A 25064-nucleotide genomic window follows, 5' to 3' on the forward strand; every position below is an offset into this window, starting at 1 on the left:
CATCAATAAACTGAAACTGAAACAATAAACTGAAACACTAGTCTCCCAGCAACAGAGACTAATGAGAAGCAGAGGTGGTCTGAGAATTCTAGAGAAACTAGGATACAAAACTAGCAACAAAGTAAGAAACACGGGAGCCATTCCGTCGCAAATCAGAGATAGAATACGCATACCACCACTCCCGAAGAATATGCATGCCAGTCACCATCAGGATAGGAGGAAAGACAGGGTTAAAGCATTACAAAAATCACTAGATAAAAAGCAAGGGGTTTTCTACACGGATGCAGCAGAATATGAAAGCAGACCAGGTTTTGTCTCAGTGACGACACAGGCTAACGGTGAAAACTCAAAGAGCTGCAGTATCCCGTAAAACAGATTGGAGGTTGCAGAGGAGGTGGCCATAGCCCTAGCTTTGACTCAAAAAGGGGTCAAAATCATAGTGTCAGATTCCAAAACAGCCATCAGGAATTATACCACAAGGAGAATCTCCAAAGAGGCGCTCAACATATTAGAAAAAGGACCAATTCCAGAAGAATTAGTAAACCTTATATGGACCCCTGCCCACGAAGGCTCGCCCGGCAACGAGAAAGCGCACGCATTGGGCCGAGAGCTTATTTACCGGTACACCAATGCAGCCTCTCCAGCCAGGGAGCCCCTACAAAAAGAAGAAGGCATAAACACTTACAGCGAAATTCTCGCTTATTATAGAATGGGAAGGAAAACACTGCCAGAGGCGCATAAGAAACTAAGTAAGCAAGAAGAGATAACATGGAGGCAACTGCAAGCGGGGGTGATCTGCAACCCCTACATACTGAAGAGATGGCACGATAACATTGAGAACATGAACTGCAAACACTGCGGGGCAAAGGCGAACATGATCCACATATTATGGACATGTCCTAGATACAATAAACCAGATAGGGATAGACAATCCTGGGAGACTTCAATGACCAGCTCGAAGGAAGATGATCAAAGAGAAGTCATCCGCATGGCCCTGGACACCGCTGAGCTTTAAGGAGCATCAGCCAGATGAAAAGGGAGGAGCAATCCGAAGAGACAGGAAGACTCTCGACTCTTCGGGGCTCTTTTTGCGGGTGCAAATAAACGTTATTTCTCTCTCTCTCTCTCTCAATAACATTACAGTCCGCAAAATAAACAATACCATATTTTCTTAAAGGCTGCTTGCAACAGAGCTGACGCTGCCAGTGTCGCTCATTTTGCGTCGCCTGCTAACCGAATTCCTGCAGCATAACAAGCGTCCCTTAGCCGGAAGTCTTCCATTAGATGCATGAGAGTTGAAGTGGAGGCGGCCAGTTAAGCAACTGAGCTTGGTTTTATATACACTGCCACGGGAATTGCACTCCTTTAAACAGCATACCGCACCCAAAAGGGACAAATGTGACATATAAATTTGCAGTTCACGTGAAATTGTTACTGTGTTCCCGAGAGTATTCCAGAAGTCGCACTCACAAGTTAGTGTTATAATTATGAATAACCTATATTACATCAACTTTGACCGCTTGAGACGTCTCAATAGATAAAGTTTACAGAAGTAATATGTTTTCTTTTTTATTGCTGAGCGAGAGTTGGAAACTTGATTTATCAGTTTTATCCATTTTTTTTATTTTGGAATTTTGACGTATTGTTCATGTTCAATGATCTGCTTGTTGGTATGAGTAGACTTTAATGTTTACATTTAAAAATGTAAAATTTGTCTTCCTAATTTTCGCGGCAATCACAGGAAAAAGAAATCTCTCATGCCATGTATGTAGATAGGAGCACCTGGAGTAGCGTTTCTTGTTAATTAAGAGGAAGCTTTAGCTCGGGTGCTCCTATCTAAATGCATGTAAAAGGAGAATTCGCTTTTCTCGGCAACCACTGCACTAAATTTGACGACGTTCGTTGAATTTAAAAGAAAAACTTAAAATCTAGTGACTGTTTGTTTCGAATTTTTGAGTTAGGTCGTCAATGTTTTATTAAAAGTTGGCAAAAATCGTAAATTTTCAGAAAACGAAACTATCAAGTTTACAACTCTGTAACTCAACAACGAAAAATGATTTCACAATTCTGTGAATTGCATGTAATAGTACATCTAAAGCGGACAAAATTGATATGTTACAAATGAATATAAAAAATATTTTGTTGTATGGAAATACAGCTTCTGCAGAACCCTTGTAACCAAAGTAAAAAATTCACGTAAGAAGTAAAATGACATACCGAATTCGTCCGAATTTAATGATCGAATCGGTGCCGTTTACAGAACCGCGACATCTGTTCTTGATGCAGAGCTATGAATTTGTAAACGTCGTGCTTCTATTTTTTTCAAACGGTCGACTATTTGAAAATTCTTTGAACAAAATTCAAGCCCTAAATTGAAATTCCGCTTCCAACAGTCACTAGAATTTGACTTTCTCTCTCAAATGCAACAAATTTCATTAAAATTGGTCTAGGGGTTATCTCAGAAAAACGTTTTTGCGTTTTGCATGTATTTGAACAGGAGGCGTTGGAGTTGGGCCCGAGCTAAAGCTTCCTCTTAATACGAAATGGGAACCGTGGGTGGAGGGATGCATGAAACATTATTAAATGCTTCACGACAGATGCTTTCTTTCTGTATTATTTTGAGCGCGTATGGACACTTTTTGTTTTCTTAAGTTAGTTAAATTTCTGGCTCACATGCTTTCAGTATCATTCACCTACCTGGCAGGGACTGCTGTCGCTATCTCTTCTGCGTTTTAAACAGTTTATCGGGCACTCCAGTGGAGCTTGCCTCATTAAAACATGTGCCTCCATCACGCCTGCCTCGGCAGGCAAGGTCTGTAATATCGCAAAGTGGCAGGCATGGCGAACGCCAGTGAATGCATGTGTACAGTTGTTTACTTGTCCTTTGAATGCAACGTTCTTCATTCCTTAAATCTTTCTGCTGTATATCAACTTTGTGTGTTCCCCATGACTTGAATTATGACACTGCCGCCCTTTCCGCCCCTCCGTCCCCTGTGGTGGCACAAGTGCGAACGAAAAATTAGCAATGTTCTCACAGTCTATTAATACGTTGACCTAGCCGTACCTCACAAGTTTCAAGTGTTTTCTTGAAAGTCTAACGCTTCTGCTTTCCTTCGTGCGGGAAAAACAAAGTAAACGACAGCAGTGCTTTTCGACCGTCTGACTACGTGCTTATCTCCCTTCTTTGATTTGTAACGCTTACATTTCAGTTAAAAAAAGAAGGAAAGGAAAACGCGGAGGCGGCCTAACTGTTCGTACGGTTCTTTTTTTCCGAGGAAGTGGTTCCTTTTCCTCGCGTTGTAATAAGGCGAAGTAGCAACATCGAGCGGGCCGACATGTCACGTTATACGAGCCTTGCCCACGCTCTAGTTAACGAGCGACGGTAGTCATACACGTCGGTAGTCGTGCGCACTCCAATCAAGCTTGCAGACACGTTCCTGCCTGGTGAGTGTTCAACGCTTAAACGCACTGCATCGACGGGTGAGCGCAATTTCCTGCTTCTTTCAACGAATACTCGGCTGACTCACTAATGCGTTTCAGCAGCTGAGGGTGACGACCTTCTTTAGGACTCTGACCCCTGTGACGCCTCAGCGGGTCAGGTCTCTATCGCGAAGCTGTGAGGGATGTGGAACGTTCGTTCCGCTGTTCTGACTGGCATGGAATGTGAGTGTCCGTTTGTGGTAGAGTGACATGCCTCATTTTTGTGCTCAGTTTTGCCGCATGCTCGCACCCGCCGTGGTGGCGTAGTGGCTTGGCCGTTGCGCAGCTAAGCCCGAGGGCGCGGGATCGAATCCCGGCCACGGCGTCCACAATTCCATGGCTGCGAAATGCCTGTGTGCCTTTCATTGTGCGCACGTTAAAGAACCCCAGGGGGTCAAAATTTATCTGGAGTCGCCCACTACGGCGTGCCTCGTAATCAGATCGTGGTTTCGGTACGTAAAACCCCAGAATGTAATTTTATTTAATTTGACAGATGCTCGCGTTGTGTTCATCTGTTGTGTCTGGGTCACTTTATTTTTTTAACGTTTCTGACGTCATTTCTACGATGCTAGAAGCCAGACAAACGCCGCTTATTTCAATTATAGTTTTACGTGTAAGTTGTGCAGGCGCTGGGTCGTTTCTTCATGCGGTGCGGTGCCCAAAACAGAAAGGAAAGCAAAACGCATGCCACGATCAAGTAATGCGAGAGAGAACTGAGTGAATAAGTTTTGAGGCACAACTGTAAATGGCGCAGAAAATCAGCTGGCTAATTACAAAGACTGGACACACAAAAGAGCACTACCAGGTGAATGTTTATTTAAAGCATACACACTCTCTTATGTATAAGCCACGCTCACATTATTTTGATGCGTGTGAATATTGCGTGAAAATGAACAGACTAAAGATGAACGTAAAATATCAATAGGAAGAACACAAATTCACGTAGTTTTTAGCCACGAAATTAAAAAAATATCAAATTTACCGTTATATAAGTATACACTCCTGCAGATCTGTTTGTTGCGCTATTTACAGCTATGCATAAAGTAACATTCCAATGCCCTAAATTAGATTGTCATGGTACATTTTCTAGGAAACAGCACTATTTTAACGCAACAGTAGTCCTTTTACATCAATGTTCATTTTGCCTCTGTATAACGAGCCTTTCGTTACCATCAGGTCATGTCGACAAAATAGGAGCCCGGATTTTATGTGAGCAATTTATCGGCCCTTGGTTCGCACAAATAAAGTTCAGCATTAATCTCCTCTGATGCCTGCTTCTATCTTTGAGTAACAGAAAACATCCCCACATGACCCCTCAAATTCGTGACTTCTGTTTGAGAATAGTTATGCGGCGTCATACACAAAGCTTAAGTTCAGTGTCAAAGCTTCATCGGCCCCCCTGCCAGTTGTGACTCATTGGGAATCCGGCGTGTGCGTGAGGTAGAAAAAAATGAGAACAGAATAAATTTAACTAGAGTTTTGAATTGATTTACATTTACGAGAAATGTGAACGTGAATCTAACGCTAGGCCATAAATAACTACAGCAAATACTGGCGTTCTGTGAGCAGTACCTTCAAATACCGTTATTATGGCAGTGACCGCAACGATTGACAGGCAGAATTTAAACAGCAGCCTCGTGTTAACAAGGGATTACGGTAGACTCTGCAGAGGTGCCTAAGCAATACTAGCCCGAAGTTCTACCACGTGCGCAATCTATTCGTATATAGAAGAGAGACTGCTTCGTTATTCATTGATTATGCACTCATGTTCAATACAGACCTGCTGCTCTAAACTCCACTAGCGCATACGTTCACAATCATGCAAGTAGGATTAGTGAAATGTTTATGAGAAATGCTGAAGCATAAGTTATTAGGTCGCAAGGCGCCGTCGGAAAGCGCCAGCTTGCATCAAACACGAGTTTTCCTGTTGGACCATGTATCGATGAACCAGGAGATACATCCGAAGCAACGCGAGCTCCGAAGCACGATGGCTGCGGATCCAAGCTGCTTTGCTTGCTACCGTGCTGAGTTCCGATGAGATCCTGGGCCTACGTCCGACATGCCGGATATTTGTTATCAGTCGGCGGGACCGTCGCCTGTCTTCGGATGGCGGCAAGTAATAAAAGCGCGGAGAGTGAGATGTTATGATGACGCTGCACATAGGTCTCGCTTGCTATAGCCTTCTGAGAAGCCGAACCGATTCCTCGCCTAACCCATCCCGTTATGGCAGTTTGTGCCACGATCGGGAACGACATTACGATAGTCACCTACTACTTCTCTTTAACCGTGAAATGTGTGTTCAAGAAGCGTCTTCAACAGCGCGCCTTCTGGATTTCTCTGCTTAGCTTTCGATATTGGGAGAGACCTCAGGAGGTTTCTCTCGGTCTCCGCAGACTGCGTAATATTCTCGCATGAGTTGCGACGAAATCATGCCATTCTCGGAATACGCAAACTCGTCTTCGCTGTAACCTAACAACCTGTCATAAAGACTTATCACATAATGCATCGAAGCAGAGCAATGCGGTCCAGATCGAGAGAAGCATATAGAGAAGAAGCGAGAAGAGGCAAGGAAGTTTGCCAGGGGAAATGTCCATTTAACTACTGTGCCGTGGGAGTGCGCACAAGGTATAGAAGAGAGGACTAGAAAATACGCGTAGACTTACAAGAGTCTGTCTGCACAAACGTGAAGAAGTGCCTCAGAACGACTACAGTATTTAATACAATCCCGGTAACACACCATCACTTTCAGAACAACTCCAGCTGACGTCCGCTGGGACTAGGGCGCACTAAGTTGGTTTTCTGTAAAGGCACAACAATGCCGGAATCACTCCGCAAAGCTGGTACCACCTATTAAATACAAGAGGCTCCGTGACTCACATACACACACAAACACACACAAATTCCTCATTCACCCGCGCACATACTAACTCCCAGTGACACATTCGAAAGTAGTTTAACGTCCACCCATTGCACGTCACAAGGGCGTCTTTACGCAGCCACCGCGACCGGAATTTGATCCTGCGACTTCATGCTTAGCAGCGCAACGGCAAATCCACTAAGCAATCACGGCTGCTAATGCCACTGTAGTAGAACGGTCTGAGTGTTGCAAGTTTTCAGAATAACTTACAACCTTCGGAAATGCTCAATAAGCTGACCTCAATTGATTAGAGCGATTGTTTGCAGCGGCAGCTGAGTCGTCAATAACTATTCGGGTGCTGTTTGCATGAAAGGAATGCGAAGCTACATCACAGAGGCTCATCGCAGTTTCTTTGGTAAAAAATGGAAGTTATCAAATGACTTGAGCAATATGTATATTACAGCGAAAGCTTTACTGGCCGCGAACTTGCGATTTCGCTGTGGCGGTGCTCCGAGGAGGCACATGACGTCACAACGCACGCCTCGCCGCGGATATTTCTCTCTCTCTCTCGCTCCCTAGTCACTACTGCGCATGCGCCACTAGTAGCACCGAGCCACAGGTGTTCCGCCGCCGCGAAGCGCCGCGCCTTTCTGCCGCCTCCGTTTGGTATGACGTCACACCGCGTTCCTCGTCGTTGCGCTCGCTCCGCTCGCTTCGCCAACTGCGTCGCATGCCTGATAACATGTCGGAGAATTGAAAAGGAGAGCTCGCGTGCGCCGCAACCACAGTTGAGGCGACAATTCTGATAAGCAGGAGGAGGCTTAATAATCGGAACGAAATCAAGAGGAAGCGAATCGCCCAGGAAACAGACGAACAGCACGCCGAACGACTGGCTAAACGCCGCAACATAGCTAGACAACCAGACTAACCTGGACTTGCAATCAAGATTAACTAAGGCTAACCATGCTATGCCTTAGCTTTCGCTACTTTATTAAGGATGACGTGCCACACGTGTCAGTAATTTGTTATCACCGCTAACGGCTTGTACCCGCCGTGGCTAAGAATAGAATTAAGCTGCAAGAATGCTCAGCAGACGTATAACATATCTAAGGAAGAGCGGCAATTTATAACCACGGTGGTCTGGAGAATAAGCAGCTAAATTTCCACAGGGCATGCCAAGGTGACTACAAGTAGGTACATTTTGTGCCGCGCGAATAACTTGATGTACGCCCCTTACTCTGTGTTACTGCTTCGCTCTCGGCATTCTGTGATTGAATGAGCGGCAGGTATAATAGCATCTTCTCAGCGAACATCATTTACATGCTCATGAATAACTTTTACTTCCATTCATTCACCGCTACGTTCCTCTGTTGCAGTACCGACTGCGTGCTATTATGACTTGATTAATGAAGCTTTCCTGCGAAATATCATGCTTAAACTTTCAAACCAAAGCGAGCCTTGCGAAGTATCAAAACGGTCGAGCGTAAGCGCAGTCGTGTCTTCCAGCGGGCCCAGCTCGGCAGACTAAATAAGCAAATGGTTCGTCGGTGTTTACAGAGCTCTGAATCTAGAAACGTGTTTACGTAACACATCGTTTACATCGTACGTCAGCTGTTACGCATTCCTTTTTCAAACGCGTCTGCGAGCCCCTGGCTTCCTGCGCGGTTGCTAATATTGCCGAACTTCTCTGGCTGTCGGAAATAATGCGTACAACAGCCCACCTTCCGCGTTTGCGTTTGTGAGACATGGATTTCAGCGAAAGCAAATTTCTCTTACGTTTACGGCAGGCAGACCTACGCAGCTTCCTTACTATATGTTTTTTGCCCCCTTACCAAAATACTAAGCTGTTGAAGAGAAGTTCGAACTGTTTGTCGACTGAAGGCGGCTACTCTGCCTAGCTCGTTTCAGCTGCCGCGCTCGCTGGATGAGCCAATTCTTGTTGCAGCGTCTCCTGTGCTCTCCTATGGAGGGACAAGTGTTCTTAGCGCCGAAATGGTAGTCGGTAGTTTATGAAACCGTTAAGTCACCCACGTTCCTTTCACCTCTCCCATTCTAGTCATCCTGCGCATGATGATGGCTTGGTGCTATACAAGAAAATAAAGTTTGTGGGGTTTGGTCTTTCCTATATACTCTTTGGTACCACTTTCGTTGCAAAATGTCCACTCTGAGCTTTAGTACTATAGTAATAATAACAAGAACTCGCTCTGTCGACAAAGAAAGTTCAGTTGTGTCGACATGTACCTGTCAATAGACACTTGAGATTGCACAAGGAGGTTAGAGTCCGTATTTCGGGCCCATTTTATGAGCCGGAGCCCATTTGGAGACGCAACATTTTCTGTCTGTGCCCTTCTTGCCACGTGTCGTGCAAACGGAGAGGCAATAGAGGAAGGACACTATGCCCGGTTTCATTCCCGAGTAATAGACAGCACTGTGGCTTTGATAAGCTTATAAATTGTTTGGACAAGCGCGCTGCTTCAGACAACCCTGAGCTGCGCTGCAATTACAGTTGCCAATGCCCGAGGTACTTGCCAAAGTTGTCAGCAGATGGATTATTCTCTTTGTGAACTGCGCAGGCGACAATTTCAGTCATGAAATACTCCAATTATTAAAAAAACGTCATTGTCTTTCGGTGAAGGAATTCCACATGTGCAATGATAGACTTTTAAGTACAGGATACCAGGTCCCGATAACATAATGGCTTCAATGTTGGCGCCCCTTGCGCCTCTCTTTTCTTAGGCATTGTAAAGTAGGGGTCTTAACTGACACTTATTTATTTTTCGTTGGCTAGTAATTTATGCAGTGTAATACGTCTAAGCAGGAACCACTTCAGAGCAGTTACATGATAAAATACTTAAAAACGTTTATGAAATGCAAGGTCGTTCCAATCTTATAAAATATCGTTTTCAAATGCCAGCTTGCGTGTGTAGCGGCTCAGTATCATTGATGGGCATATTGAAAGTATTCATAGGCAGAAGAAGGGGTGCTTCCCTGCTTTGAGCAAGGTAAGCTCCTTGCGAGGCGTGTCACTTCACCGTCGATGGAATAACCGAACATTTTTCAGCAGAAGAAATAGGCCTGCCAGCATCCGCAAGCGATGGTTACAATATAAAGCGCGTTTGTGCCGTATTATAAAGGCGCCCAGTAACATTCATAAAACACAGTAAATAAACATGCGTAATCACTAGGCAATACCATCATAAACATCTCAACGGAACGTCATATTTAGGTATGCAGCATGAAATCCACAAGATCTCTTGAAAAACTCGGAAGTGCATTCTTTGAGGTTGCCAGTTGTGCTAACTGTGATAAGGAGCGCAGTGATGGTGAAATACACTCGGACAATAGGTGCACTGCAAAGGAAAGCGAGCTATTTTTTTATTCTCTGTTAACCCGCATCGTTCATCTTTTTAATGGCAAATTGAATTACTGCATATTGATTTTCTTAATCTTCCATGGGGACTGCGCTTAACACATTTTAACAAGTGGCTTTCCCTTGAATTTCTATAGCCGAGTATGATCGCAAGTGCGGAGGCTTTATTTTCTAGAAGCGTCTGTCACCTCTAAACCATCTCTAAACTGCAGATCAAAGAGGTCTATCATGAAGGTTTGAAGGCTTCTCTACTTCGGATTTTTTCGCCCTTTGATATTCATAAAACGGAACACTTTTCCGGGCTCTGCTATGTTTGCTCACACGCCATTTCGAGTCAGCCTCATAATGCTTAGAAATTGCGTCCTGGAAGCAACATTTATTTACTTTTCTACTCGCGAGCAGATAAGGACGGTGCGACAAACCATGCACTCACCAAGAACGCCGCAAGGAGTTGCGAACGTTAAGAGGTATTAGGCGGAAAAGCTGGAGTGCTTCAGTTCAGTTTTATATTTCTGCGTAAATGTTTTTGGTTCAAACACTTTTGGGATATGATTGAGAATCTGCCCCGAAGGAAATCGCAACATGTATACACAATTTCCTTCACTTACCTGTGAAGTACGTGAGAAACTTGCAAGTCGCGGGAGTGCTTTCAGTCGATAAAAGCATCTGGAGGATGGTGTGTTGCCAGCTCTTTGAAGGACTAGAAATGCGAATAAAAATGGAGTGAAGCTACAAATACGCATCACTTGGATGCTTTTTTCTTTGTGCATGTCGGCAAGGAATGTCGGAAAACAGGTAAATAATTTAGGTATTTGCAGTGCATACGAAAAACTCTAGACAAACCATACTAAAAAGTCTTGTTTGATCAATCTTTATGCCTTTCCTCCTCTCCTTCCATCTCTCTCTCAACACGTGCACTCAAGAAACACATTTTGTGTCGTGAAACATTTTTCATTTCGGCAAGCATGGGAGGTCGCTTGCTAAATTCGCATGTACTGAAAACTTGTAACACTAATATTGCTTGTATCTTTTGCAAGAGTATTACTCACGCGCTCTAATTTGACGTCGTTGAGTAGAGGAAGGAAGGCATTATGTGTCGCTTGAGCAGATAACACGATTGCCGTATTGTCGTACTTTTCAAGACGCAATGGGTTCTAAATTTAACCTTGCGCATGTCGTTCAGAGAGGTGTAACCCGGCCGTACATTATTCGATCCGAGCGGGAGTGGTCACGTGTGAGAGCTCATTCGGTCATAGTAGGCATAATCCATGAAACTCAAACCTCTGCTCATTAGGAGTATTAAGGCCTGCAAGTGCGCAGTTTATTGCATTCCATGCTTTCTCCGTCATGGCCCCTCCTGAATTGTGCACGTAGGGTCCAGAAACGGCGTGAAATGAATCAGTTAGCAGGACAGAGGGATACCCAAGCCCTTTAACCACGGCGGAACGTGTTGGTCTCTATAAGAAGCGCAAACGCAGGAGTGCGAATCATCTACACGTGCGGCGGGCTCGAGCGGAGCAGGAGAGCCTCGGAGAACCAGTATATAGGGGGTGATCTGCTTACCTTAGTGGCCCCGAATATCTTCGCAAAGCAAACGCGCTTACTCCGAATAGGAAGTGTTATTGATTGTAAAATAGGTTCATGGACACCCGTACTAGCTGCACCGTCAGTTAAGTATGTAGACTACCCGCCGCGGTGTCTTAGCGGCTGTGGTGTGGCGCTGCTAAGCGCAAGGTCGTGGGCTCGAATCTCGGCCGTTGCGGCCGCATTCCCATGGAGGCGCCCTGCAAGAACGGCCGTCTCCCGTGCATTGGGGGCACGGTAAAAATGCCCCTGTGGTCAAAATCAATCCGGAGCCCCCCACTACGGCGTGCCTCATAATCACACCGTGGCGTTGGCACTTAAAGCCCCAGAATTCAATTCAAGCAAGTAAACTTTGTAAAGCATGAAATATTGTAAATTATGTACTTGTAATTGTGCATTTGGTCATTTAGCGGCGTGACTATCACCTCGAAAATAGGCGAAGAAGAAGATGGGGAAGATGGGCTTAATAATCCTATAAAAATGATATCATCAAGCAGGATTCCGCTGTGGCGTCTTTTCGTTATCTCTATTCCTTTTGTGGTACGTGAGACATCCTGAGTCATTAAGTAAGACAATAAAGAATGTTAGGCAAAATAAATAAATTGTTGGTCTCAACGCGCTGAAAGTACACTAAGGGATGCCATAGTAGACAATTATTTTGACAGCCTGTTTTTATTTTCAACTTGCACCAAAAGCACGATGCATTAGCGTTTTTGCGCTCCGGTCCCATCGGAATATGGCCATTGTGGCGAGGGTCGAACCCGCGACCTCAGAAACTCAACGCCACAGTCACTGAGCCACCGCGGTGGGTAGCGAAGGAAGTCAGAAAGTGCTATGTACAAATGACAGTAGGAATTAAGGTCAAGTCAAAAAACAGCAAAGAGAAAAAAAACGATTTTCCAGAACACGTAAAATGTCAAATCTCTTAGACTCGCAACAGTGGTGGCTCAATGTCTACGACGTTATATTGCTGTGTATAGTGTAAAATGGTTTTACCTCTCATCTTTCAGGAATCGAAAAATACAAAAATGAAAACCTTAACGATACTGATTTCCCCATGCATAAAACCCCATAGTGCTACACGGGAACTGTGATGGCCGAATTTTGGAACCTCGGGTGCTATTCCAGACCGTCCAATTTGCCCATATTGTAGAATTTACAATCTTGCCACCTGTTACTCGCTCAGGAGGCTGCTACGACGTCTCTGACATCGCTCGAAATGCCGCCATTGCATAATTTGACAAAATGGTGGGATTTTCACAGTGCACAGCACGGCAACCCTCGTCTCATGTAGCGCTTTCTGCGTCTTGCCGTTCTTAGACACCTTATCAAAATTCGTGGCCTGACGTTTACGCATCTTCACCCTACGTAATGACCAGGCTCACGCCAATCCATGATACTGGTGTAGACCACGAAACTGGTGATCGACCGCGGCAAGTCGGCGAGCGGTGATAAGGGACGTCCGTACACACTTAAACAAATGTGCACCCTTTGGGTCATATCTTGCCGCACAACAATAATCGCCATCTGCCTTGCTTGCGTTTTCTTTTTTTGAAAACGCGGCGCTCGTTCCTGGCGAGAATGCCCGGTCATGCTGATAACGCGCATGCCGTTCGTGACTTGGAAGCACCGGGCTCGCAGCGTTAAAGAAAGGAAATGCGAGCAAGACAGATGACGATTATTGTTGTGTGGCAAGATACGACCCAAAGGGTGTCATTTTGTTTAAGAGTGTATAGTCTGCGCCAACAGGCTATCTTTGCAATACCTTCCAGAGAGGGAACTCTGCTCTGCCAAGCCACGAACATGAACTTCCGTACAACTCCCTAACTTGATATGTTACAAATAAAGTTCGACAGCTTGTTGCACTCCTGTAACACACGAAGGCGAAAACCTGCTGCGAACATGGTAATGCTTTAAGTGATACGATCGGAGAGGCCATATTTTTCGCAAGACATAACGAGCCGCACTGCCAAGTAAGCGTATGGCGCTGTAGGTCGAGCTCCTCAACGACACATGCGAGCACTTAATGGACTGCCTAAAGGTTCTTTCGTTCTTTCTTTCTTAGTCTTTTCGTTCTTTCCTTCGTTCTTTCGTTCTTCCTTTCGTTATTTCTTTCTTCCCTTCGTTCTTTTTTTCTTTGGTTTCCTCATTCATAGTCATCCATTTCATCTTTGAAGTCTTACGGGGGTATGAGCAATTTCTGGTAATATTTTTGGTTCACTGTACTAGATGCGGCTTTTTTCGGGTATGAGCCATTGCAACGAGCCACTTAAGGCTTCCACCTTATAAATCTGCATCTACTTAACTATATCCACCCTCTGGGCACAGTGTCACTTCACACCCCTTGACAAGAACCCTCTGTACCAGCCCTTGTGGTGAAAAATAGGGTGAGAAAAGTTCACGCAATGCAGAAGCTAAAGGGAAAACATGATATGGAGATATACAGAGGAGCAGCGTCCCCGTTGCTAGGCAACACGTTGACGGTCAGAGAACAGGCAAAGTGCGCCCTCCTGAAACGTACTGTAATGAGCGCCTGCAGTCCAGCCGTTCCGTGTCGCTAGTTCAAACGCGCAAGAAAAGTAAAAAATAAATAAACAGAAGAAGAAAGAAATAAACGTGATTTTTCTTTTCTTTCGAAATAAATTTTATCTAATTTAACAACTTGTCAACATTAAAAATTAGGAACAGTCACGTGTATTTTATATCACTTGAACACCATTTAATCACCTCGGAAGCCTCCAGCAGCACTCACTAAACCCGAAGGTAAACTGTGTTGTGCAGTGCGAAGCGAGACAGGGAACACAGGAAAGAACGAGGACAAGCGCTTACTGCCAAATGAGATTTTATTGTATGAAGTGGAAAACCTACTAGCCCAAACCATCACCCTTCCGAAGCTAACCCTGGCTTTTCCAACACCTGGCAGGGCATGCCCTTCCTCCCTTTGCGCCTACCTATTTGCTGTCACGTTTTCTTTTGGCCGCTTTATCGAGATCACACGCCTTGTGCCATTGCTTCACTCCGACCTGATTTTTGTTGCTTGCGATGGACGCCAGACATTCCCTGAAAGGCTGACATAGTGTATTTCAGTCATAGTCACTCCAAGGGAGTTTGACCAAAAACCACAAAAACATCGCAAGTGTGTTTTCCAACTTATCTAATTGCTTTGAGCCTGTTGCGCACAATAAGTTTGCGTGATTGATCTCTAGCTAAGATTCATAGCTAGTGCAAGATATTCGAACTTACGTGACCAATCGAATGTAGTGGCACACACACCTATTATGGTAAGTGTGCATGCCATTCGTATATTGATTCATTGACTTGCATATAATGGCAGAAAGCGCACACTGTGCAATTTTGTTGCTTTGTTTTTCTATATTGATTCTTAAGGCACGCTTACGAAGCTGTTTTATAGCCGGAACGCTCTTCACATCACCTCATATTATCATTCTTTCATCATTTAACAATGTATTGCTTGCTGAAATAAGTCACCGAAATAAGTCAATTACAAAAAGTTACTGATATAAGTCACACTCACGCATCAACAAACGGCAGTGAACGGCAGTGGCAAGCTCTATAATAATTTGAACTACCCGAGTTTTCCAAACGCACTCCACAGTAACCAAACTATAGACATACACTCTCTGTATGGTAAGCTCACATTGTCACTCAGCCGACTTGGAGTGCTTGCACAGCAGATCACGCTCTCTCTATGGTGCACACCAAGCAGCCAGGCCAACCGGAGCAATCGTCAATACGACCTGCCCTCTTTGATGCATCTCTTTATGCCAACTGGACTCTGCCGAAGTGAGGCCACTCTGCTTTATCACTTATGGCTAGGGGTGGCATTCACGAAATCTTACTCATTTCGCATTGGAATGGCCGACAACGCTCACTGCAATGCCTGTCTTTGCGAGGAGACGCTGGAACACATTCTGTTTGACTGTCCTGAATATAATGTTCAGAGACAGTCCCTGGCGTCCGTTCTAGCGAACCTTGACAATAGACCATTGCTAGTTGCATCTATTTTCACATATCGCCGACAGAAGACATCGCAGCTGAAGGCGACGAAGCGACTACTTCGGTTTATGAAAAAGACGGGCTTGGACAAGCGGCTGTGACAGTGATGTCACGTAGCACGCAAGAGCGACGGACTGTAAGTGACGATGTGTGTGCTGTTTTTTGTGTGCTCTCTCTCTCTCTCCTCCCCGTCTTTCATCCCCCCATCCCGCTCCCATGTGTAGGGTAGCAAACCGGTTAAGCTAAACTGGTTAACCTCCCTGCCTTTCCTTCTCCACTTTTTCCTTCCTTCCTTCCTTCCTTGGAGAAATTTATGCATGCGCAAGGTAACTTCGTAGGATAAGCGTTTGCTGTCGTGCAGAGTTCTTTATGTCAGCTGTGACGATGAGGCAACAAACGAGACATTTCTGCTAATGACTGAGTTTTCTCACTTACCTGTTGACGCCGCTCCACGCTGTTCCAGCATCGCACGGCTTTTTAGAGCTTCGGCGAGAACGTAGACTTCTTTCTTCACTGAATTGCAGCTCCATAATAAACGCTCCTGTGCACGGAATGCAGTGTTGAAGAGTTTGGTTGCAGTGCACGAGCGGACTACACACCCTAGGCCACCGTTCGATTGTCACGGCTTGGGAGTTCGCATCGGAGTTTGCGTGGACACACACACATATGCTCGCTGCACCGGCTTTGAAGGCACTGATCTAGTCCGGCGTTTCCCGCGTGCCGCGTAGCGGCCGGCGAAGTTGGATACGTTATGTCGTGGCGACGCCAGGATCGTCGAAAATGTGTCTTTTGCATAGTTCGGCGCGGCGACATGACCCACAGCACCGCCGCAATCAGCTGTTGCAGCAGCGTATGCGCACAAGTGCGCCGTGACCGAGCGCTTTTGCGTTTGGCGAATGCGTAGCCTCTGCGCAATCTCTTCAGCACCGCCAAACTGTAGGCCGGATAATGCCGGCTGGCGCGGTGCAATATGGCATATAGCGGCTCCGGCGAGAGATAACGCATGCTCTATTCCCGCAGTGGCCACGCCAACGCGCGTGGAACATCGCCAGTGACGCTGGCTGCGCGGTAACGCTAGTCTGTTGAGCGTCCGCTTTGCGCTCGCGTAGCGTAACTGCGCACGCGCGGGACGCGCGCTCGCGTTACGCCGGACTATATCGGTGCCTTAACGTTCCACGTCTTGTGATGGGAAAGTTGTTGATCCTGCTGCGTGGGCCTGTCGCCCTCCGATCGCCCCTTTTCCTGGCGCTGAGCACGGCCATCGAACCGGTGGTGGTGACACGCTGCCTGGTACGTCATGCTGCGCTTCTGCTTGAAGAATCTCCCCCCTCCCCCCCCTCCGCGAAATACATCTGCGGTCATGACCATGTTCTTCGAAAGGCTTGTGAATTGAATTGCCGGAATTTTGGGGCTTGGCCTATTTTTCCTTGCGCGCGTTTCCCGTAAACGAGCCTTAGAGGATTTTGTTGATTGTAGAATTTTAAGTAGTAGGGAGCTGTCGGAGGCTGCCATGTGCAGCTACAACCCCGAACTTCAGGAAGCTATCCTGGGGTGGGCTGAGGTGGTAGAGGAGGCCTATACCGCGAGTAGGATAACCTCCTTCGCCTTCTTCCCGCAGCCCCTTTCCCTTTAATATGGGATAAATAAGGTTGTCTCTCTCTTTGCATGGGCGCAAAATTTCCGGCAGCCTCGGCCGCTTTGGTAAGTATTTCAGTTTTCTGTATGGAAAGGCACTTTTTGTAAAGTTAGATGTATTGGGGATGTCACATTGGATCAACGTAATACAGTGTTTGTGTATTGGCAATAAATGAATGCAATAAAGACAAATACCCCCGAAGCAAACGTTTATCCATATCAAAACCAGTGGCGGCAATGCGGATGTCGAAAGCCCAAGAATCTGATGATTCTTAGCGTTTACGCATAACATCATTTAATGACCAGTTTTCTCGCACATAGAAGTGCACTATGACGAAGGCAATACGTGACATTATCAGCGCTTAGTTTCAAGATGCAGCATTTATATATATATATATATATATATATATATATATATATATATATATATATATATATATATATAGAGATAGAGAGAGAGAGAGAGAGAGAGAGAGAGGGACAGGCGCCGCTAGTGGCCGGTGTCAGCTTCCTGTAGGAACAACGAAATGGACCCTTCCGAGCCATATGCAGGTCTTTCAGTGCTTAAAGGGGCTACACTTTGATTTGATTGATTGAAAACTTTATTATTCCACCGAGCTTGGGTGCCCGCCTCTTAATCTCCACGTAGGGGGGGGGGGAGGACGAAGCAGTCCCCGCGCGTAGAAGACGGTGAGTCTTCACAGCCTCAACGGCCAAGCGGATCGCTCGACGCTGGTCGTCTTCAGCCTCGCTCTGGAGCAAGGCCTCTCTACTGTCAATGTTTTCCTTGGCCCCTGGGGAGCCAGCACACTCCAATATTACATGGTCTAGCGTACCTTTTTGCTTACAAATTTTGCGGAGGGCGTCGTTATAGTCCCTCGTCTGGGTTAAGTAGATCCAGTGTGGTGATGTATAATTGTCTCCCTGGAGGCGCAGCCAAATTCGAGCGTCCTCCAGAGAGAGAGACCGATGCGGAGGCGGAAAGATTCTTCTTTCGGCTTGTAATGATCTACAATTTCATGAACCTCCGCTAGGCGCCTCGGCTGGTCTCTACCTCAGTTGGATCGCACAAGCGCTCGCAGCTCGTGCGCTCAAATATATGATCGCACAACAATGAGTTCAATATATTTAAATTATGAGGTTTCACTTGCCAAAACGGCGTTATCATTAGGAGGCACGCCGCAGTAGGAAACTCTGGAAATATTTTGACCATGTTGGGTTCTTTACAGTGCACCCAATGGATGTTACGCGGGCGTTTTTGCACTTCGCTCCCATCAAACTACAGCCGCCACGGCCTGCATTTGATCCCGCACCGTCGAGTTCAGCAGCGCAACGCCAAATCCACTGCGCCACCACAGCGGGTTCTCGCAGCAATGAAAGGCGCGACATATAGGCATTGCATGGTCGTAAATACACGAACGAGTGCAAGGGGTTCCATTCATTCGTCTCTGTATGATCGTGTATGTCGAGGACTGCTTGTAAACTTGATTTACATCTTTTAGCAAATCTGCTATACATTTTTCGAGCCTATTCAATTTTTTCTTGTTATCATACATTTTTTATTATTATTACTATATATGAAAAGGAGTAGGGCATCAACATCATAGGGTAACTAAAGAACTCATTTATTTTCATTTTAATAAAACAAAAAGCCATGTGAATTTGTAATGCCATGTGCTATTCTGAAGGCTACATAATCTTTCCTCATAACTGAAATTAAGGGATAAAGCAGATAACTACTGCTTGCTCTCGGCAGGGCATACAGTTTTCAGAATTTCTCGATACATCTGCGCCATCAGGAATTATTAGCATATAGTTCACCAACGAGAACAAGAAGAATTAGATGCACTGATTTTATCTCTCGCTGACGTGTCATGCCCTTATCATGCAAGCAAGGCTTTTGCGCAAAGAAGAGTTTTGGTAAAATGAAGCATACGCTTAAAATTAGTTTTTTAAATTTACTTTCGCCTGCACTTTGATCGCACTGATGAACAAGGAAGGAATGAAAGAAGGAAAAACTGAAGAATGAAAGGCAGGGAGGTTAACCAGTTTAGCTCAACCGGTTTGCTACCCTGCACATGGGAGCGGGATGAGGGGGATGAAAGATGGGCAGGAGAGAGGGTGAGAAAGCACATAGCACAGCACACTGACGAACAAGAATAACGTCATTATAATAGGCGTTAGCTTGGTATGAGAATGCTTGTGTGCGTGTTGGAGTATAGGTGGAGGCCGACTTCTTGTGAACTCGGTCTAATAAACTTGTTGTGCGGTTTGGGTGCGTCACAAGCAGCCGTATTTTATACTGAAAGTATTTTATACTTTCTAACGCCTGTGTCCCGCGTGCTTTGCCCCTGCAGGTCATGAACGTTTTCCCCGTGTGTCGTTCGCGTTCGTTGTTTCTGCACATACAGATGCATCTACCGCCTGGACTTCCACGACGTGAACAGACCACGCTGTGCCGCCTGTGTCTAGGCGTATAAGTTACCAACACTTATGCCTTCTTTATTGGAATGGCCAACAGCACCACGTGAGACATACGCAGCTGTAAAGAGACGCTCGCATACATTGTCTCTGTCTACCAGCGCTTTAGTGCCGAGAGGAATGTGATGTGCAGTGTGATGGACCTAATGGGCGATCGTTCACTATAAGAACTAAAAGCCCTAGGACAGTACTGCCAAAGAACACTTACGCAGAATGCTCTATCCGCGTTGCTAAGATTCCTACGGTCCTACGGTATATATATATATATATATATATATATATATATATATATATATATATATATATATATATATATATATATATATATATATATATATATTCTTGAATATTACAGATCCGTCACATCATTTCAAAGAAGTATAACAGAAAATTTCAGAGGCTCCTTTCGTGGCTGACCCCTTAACCTTGTCTAGAGCGCGAACTTGTTCGTTCTTCTTACTTATGGGGCAAACTAAAGAATGTCTGGTGTTTACTCACAACATGGTTTTTATCATCCCTAATAAAAAAAATGGCATGGGCGAGAAATCGTGCACCGAACTAGTCCCGAAAGCAACAATCTAGATTAAGCTAGGTTGTCTCATCCAAGTCGGCTATCTGCTGTTTTACGAGCGATTGGTCGGTGTGCAATAAGTTATGACGTTGAATCTTGATACCGAAAACGTCGTGGACATAAGGAATTAGAGCAATCTTTTTCTCTTACTGTTTCGCAAGATGAATTAATTCTTCATGCCGACCTCAAAAGCACGAATCCGCGAAATCAAGAATTAAAGGGTGTTGTCCATAATATCTGATGGCTGCCTCGAAGCGAAGTGGTGGGAAAAGAAGCAAGTAGGCTAAAGAAAAAGAAAGTATGCAGAAGTAGTTGCTACAGGGAAACGAACGAGTAGGTTGTGCGGGACAACAGCTGCATCACCGTGGCAAGTTGTTGAGTCTGATATATGAAATACAGGGACTACACCGCGCCGTACTCTAGAGACTGAGCCGCGCAAACAGAAAACTGCGCAGTCCTCTGGGGCGGGAGTTGCAAATATTGATAGTGATGAGGTTAGCGCATCTAAACAGGTTAGGATTGTGCGTGGCTGCATATTTCCAAGAAAGCATTATCCCCATAAACAGGAAAACCCTGAAGGGGTTGTTAGCACCCAAGGAAGGACATGTCGGAGTAGATAGGAACTAGGAAAGAACGGTGGCAACTTCTATATGATGGCGTGGACGGCGGTTGAATCATTTTTGCTGCGTGCGGAGAGGCAACCAACAGAGATGAAGGTGCGGGACTGTGCGCATTCTCGGCCGGGAGTGTCGTTTGGCAACAGCTGGTTGGCAGCGGTGATGTACTAGACTGCGTGTACACGTCTACGTCGCGGCCCAGGCGTAAACGCACTTTGTGGAGACGCGACACTGAATCCCGGTCTGTCGTGTCGTCGTTCCCTGAGGGCCGCTCACACACTGCCATCGCTTGCACCTCAAATAGAAGCAACAAAACACGTTGCAGGACCAGCGCGTTCTGCTTCTGCGCCCGCGAACTGGTCTTGGTGATAGTTGCTGCGCCACGCTTTCTCCCAGCTGTACACGACATGTACGGCTCCGTTTGCATGAGTGCAAAAACAGAGCTACCCGAGGGATGGAGAGATGAGCTGCGCCGTCAGAATGTGTGCGAGCGTGCATCGTTAAAAGAGGGCAAAAGTTTGTTTCGCATGCAGACCTTAAGGCTTGCCCGAGTTTGCGGTAAGCTTGCTCTCGTGTTATGTGCCTTCATTTTTTACGTAGCGTCCACTAATGGCGCTCGCAAGAGCAGTAGTAATGGTTCTTCCACTAGCTTACGAGTATGTTGAAAACGGAAGCTTGGACGGCGTCCTTACTTGTGACCATGAAAGCAAATAAATAAATAAATAAATAAATAATAAATAAATAAATAAATAAATAAATAGATGAATAAATAAACGTGCTCTTTCACGTTAGCTGTTTACTTGTTCGTAAAATAAATGCATTACTGCTTTCATTGACATCATCGGTTACATACACTACAGGGATTTGAAATTAGATCTATTGCAGTGGCGTGGCTCTTTGTTGCGATTGCTATTTTTGCCTATTTCAAGCACTTTCAATCCCTCCATCCATCCATCGTTCCATCCATCCGTCGTCCTTACAGGGACCCAAGTTGTTAACTAGCTTGGGCCACTAGTTATGCACGGATGCATTACAGCCGTAATGCTCTCGTACTCGCTTCATCGTCGTCATTTCAGATTCGCCATCTTATTCTCGTCGTGCCGCTGTCACGCCGTCATCGTAATGCCATCGTCATACGCTCGTGGTCGTCTCATCATCCTCATGCCGTCGTCATCACCCTGTCTTCGTTATACGATTGTCATAATTTCGCAACCTTCATGCACTAGTGATCATGCCGTCACCGTCATATCGCCTTTGTCGTCCCATCGGTGTCATGCCGTCATGATTATGGCCGACCCTTGAAATCGAGTGTCAGCAAAGTCGGCCGGTAGCCGAGACTGCATGTGTCGCATATAGCCAAAGCAATGGAAATCTCAGAATGACTACCGCACATTCTCAATCGAGGTACCTTCAGCAACACGGTGTGTCGCTACATTGATTGTATCCTAATCGCATTAGCGTTGACAGACATAGCGAGATGGGTGCTGCCGGATTTTTTAAATCTTGCTTTCTCGGCGCAGGAGTCATGATATTATTCAAATTTTTTTGCAGCACAAATTTAAAGCCATCTCTGACTCATTGAAACATCACAGCTTCGAATCTGTCACCTCCAGTATCGTTGCGGATGAGTATTAGAAGTTAGGCTGCATTGCTTTTCTTGAACTCGTCGCAGTTTTTTTAAGATACCTTCCTTGGCGAATTACCGCCACTGTTACATATCGAGTATGTTTCTTTTTAACGTGTGTTTCTAGCCGCTATCGCGGGCTAAATACAGCGAAGTCTAAAAATGGTATAAGGTTGATAATGATGACTGATAATGTTGATCACGACTGTATAGTATATTCTCAAAGCTGCGTTGAGGATGACTATCATGACGATGATTGATGACGACGTTAATGACGAAGATTGTTTTTATTATGATGATGATTGTGATGGCAATGAACATAACTGATGAAAAAAAATGATGTCGATCAAGCGCTGTTGCTGAAAAAAAATCCCTTAGATAAAATGTTGATTAAATTTGATAACAAGATAAATATTTCATAAAATTGATAAAGATGTATTTTATTTCGATATCTGGCTACCACACTACAACCTTTGCGGAGAATGTCTGTTTCGATTATCTACATTACGTACGAATCGCTTTCACCTGGTAGTCAAGGTTAGGACCTTCATAGTTGTCTCTTTTGTTGGAATGAACTGCAAGAAAGACGAGAAGCTTTAACTAAAACCTAATAGGAACTGAAGGCAAACGTTTGCCGTGAAATTGTCTTTGTTGCTCCTCTCCACGAAAGCAACAAAAAAAAATATTAATGCATAGTGGTGACATCGTTAAAATAAGTCTGAAATTCGAAGTTATCACAACGTTTCTGGTTAAGTAATCAGAGATGTCGTATGAAAAAAATAATAATATACAAAATAAAATATGGAGCTGGCATATTTAAATAGCGTTTAATTTAAACATGCGGCTACCATCAAGAAAGACAATGGTCTGGAATGAAAACAGAAGCCCTTTTCAATTGGATCAGTTTACGAAATATTTCTTAAGACCTTCAAGTGCTCGTGCATTCATGTGAGCAGTAAACGATTGGCTTGTGCCAGAAATATTGAAAATACATATGTATTCTTCCAAAGACTAAGAAAGAAGTAGAAAACAAATCATACAAGTGTGTTCGATGCGAATTTCTTTTTTCGGGGCGGATTTATGAAATGCATTATAATCCGGAGAGAAGATTGATCAAATGAACAGTCGCATACACGTAGGCCTGTAGGCCTGTACATTCGCTGCAGGTGCATTTAAATATAAAACAACTTACAATAACACTGCCACAGACGCCACTTTCGGCAATAAATGTAACTACTGTTAATTACTTTACCATACAGGCGGAGGTAATTTCTCACGGCACGCCGCCTAGATCAACTGTTACTCTAGGCGGCATTCATTCTGTTGCACTGTATCTATAGTGTAACGGTATCGCCATCAGCCGCGCCGCCGACGAAGACTGTCGCGCAAACGGCCACAGTGAGCTTGTGTTGAGGCCACAACAACAACAACAACAACAACAACAACAACAACAACAACAACGTTCGACCATCGCTCTGTGGCCTTGTCGCAGCCCTTGCCGCTTCACGCCTCTTCGCATCTGCGCCCCTTAATAAATGAAGACACTGTTGTCCTCACGACGACCACGGCATTCGTTAAAGGGCACAGATGTTGAAGAAGCTGCACAATAGCAATGTGTTTTTCGGATAGCTTATGCAGCAATGGAACAGACATGACAATGTTTTACTTCAGAAGGAACAGAATAGCTACCAAACAATGGTGCTGTCTTCATGGAAAGTGAACAATGGATGAGAAACCAAGTAACATTTAACGTAACAGTGTGATGCGGGCCACTTCCTGGCTGAATTATTTTCTTCACTTTGGCCTAGTAATAATATAAGCACTGCTATACCGTCTAGCAATGAGGTCTGATGTTGTGGGAATATTGCTGCCTTAAGATTTTTTTTTGTCTCTCAGTGAGACATGGAAAGTGTTTTCAATGAAATAGACTTGCGAGACCTACTACACTGCATTACACGTGGGCTAATTCTTCCCCGAACGACATGGCTTGGCTGGATCCAAAATCTCTGCACGACAGTTGAACTGCTTTGGCCGGCTCTAATGCCATATATTCAATTATTCAGTAGCTAGCCATTAACGCGTGTCGCCGTTATCCCCGGTAAAACATTAGGAAACGGAATACGTGTGATGGCCGGTGATCCCTCTTCCCTAATGGCTCGTCGAGGAACGCAGGCGGGCTGTTTCAGTGGCTATACTTTACCGGTAATCAGAGCGTTGTGTTACGTAGCCTCTATAGTATAACCTTACAGTAACATTAAAATTCCATGCCTGCGTGAGTTCGCCTGTCTGCATTATTCGTGATCAACTTATTTTTAACCTAAACATTTTGTACGACGAAATATTCCGCTGATGTTCGAGAGAGAGGAAAAGCCATCTTGTTTCATACGCGAACGATAAAACTGCGACAGAATGTCTACGTCTCAAGGGTGTCGCTTTGTTAAGGTAAGTCCATGATTTCAAAAGAATACAATCGTATGAACATGTACCTCATTTTTCACAACGACTAGGAAAATCACAGAACCGAAAACGGTCACCACACTCCTTCATTTCGAACTGTAATATTAATGGCCGAAAATGTGCGTAAGTCCTGTGTTATGCGACCTCACCGAAAATTGAATTCGCCATATGCAAACGACATGCACAGGACTGCCATAAGATAAGCGGCAAATTTTAGTTTTGATGTTTTTTAAGTTGGTGCATATAGACTGAAACGGCGTGACGGGTAATGTTTCTGCATAATGATGTCCAGATATTGTCCTTGTAAAGTATAAGTAAATATTTTAGCGTCAGGTGTGTAGCTTTTAAGATTCAGGCTGCGCGCGATGGTA

At 45.0% G+C, this 25064-nt stretch overlaps 1 long non-coding RNA gene across 2 annotated transcripts in view; it reads right to left on the reverse strand.

Annotated features, from left to right (window-relative positions):
- The window catches only part of LOC140218610 (uncharacterized), a 140532-nt gene extending 124551 nt beyond the window's left edge, over positions 1 to 15981 (reverse strand). For both annotated transcript variants that reach the window (XR_011894814.1, XR_011894815.1), the window contains exons 1-2: positions 15744 to 15981; positions 10316 to 10407 (exon numbers count right to left, since the gene is read on the reverse strand). This is a non-coding gene — a long non-coding RNA (uncharacterized lncRNA). The remainder of the gene's footprint in view (positions 1 to 10315; positions 10408 to 15743) is intronic.
- Between the last annotated feature and the right edge of the window lie 9083 nt (positions 15982 to 25064).

Source organism: Dermacentor andersoni, chromosome 5 (genome assembly GCF_023375885.2).
Source record: "Dermacentor andersoni chromosome 5, qqDerAnde1_hic_scaffold, whole genome shotgun sequence".
NCBI lineage: Eukaryota > Metazoa > Arthropoda > Arachnida > Ixodida > Ixodidae > Dermacentor > Dermacentor andersoni.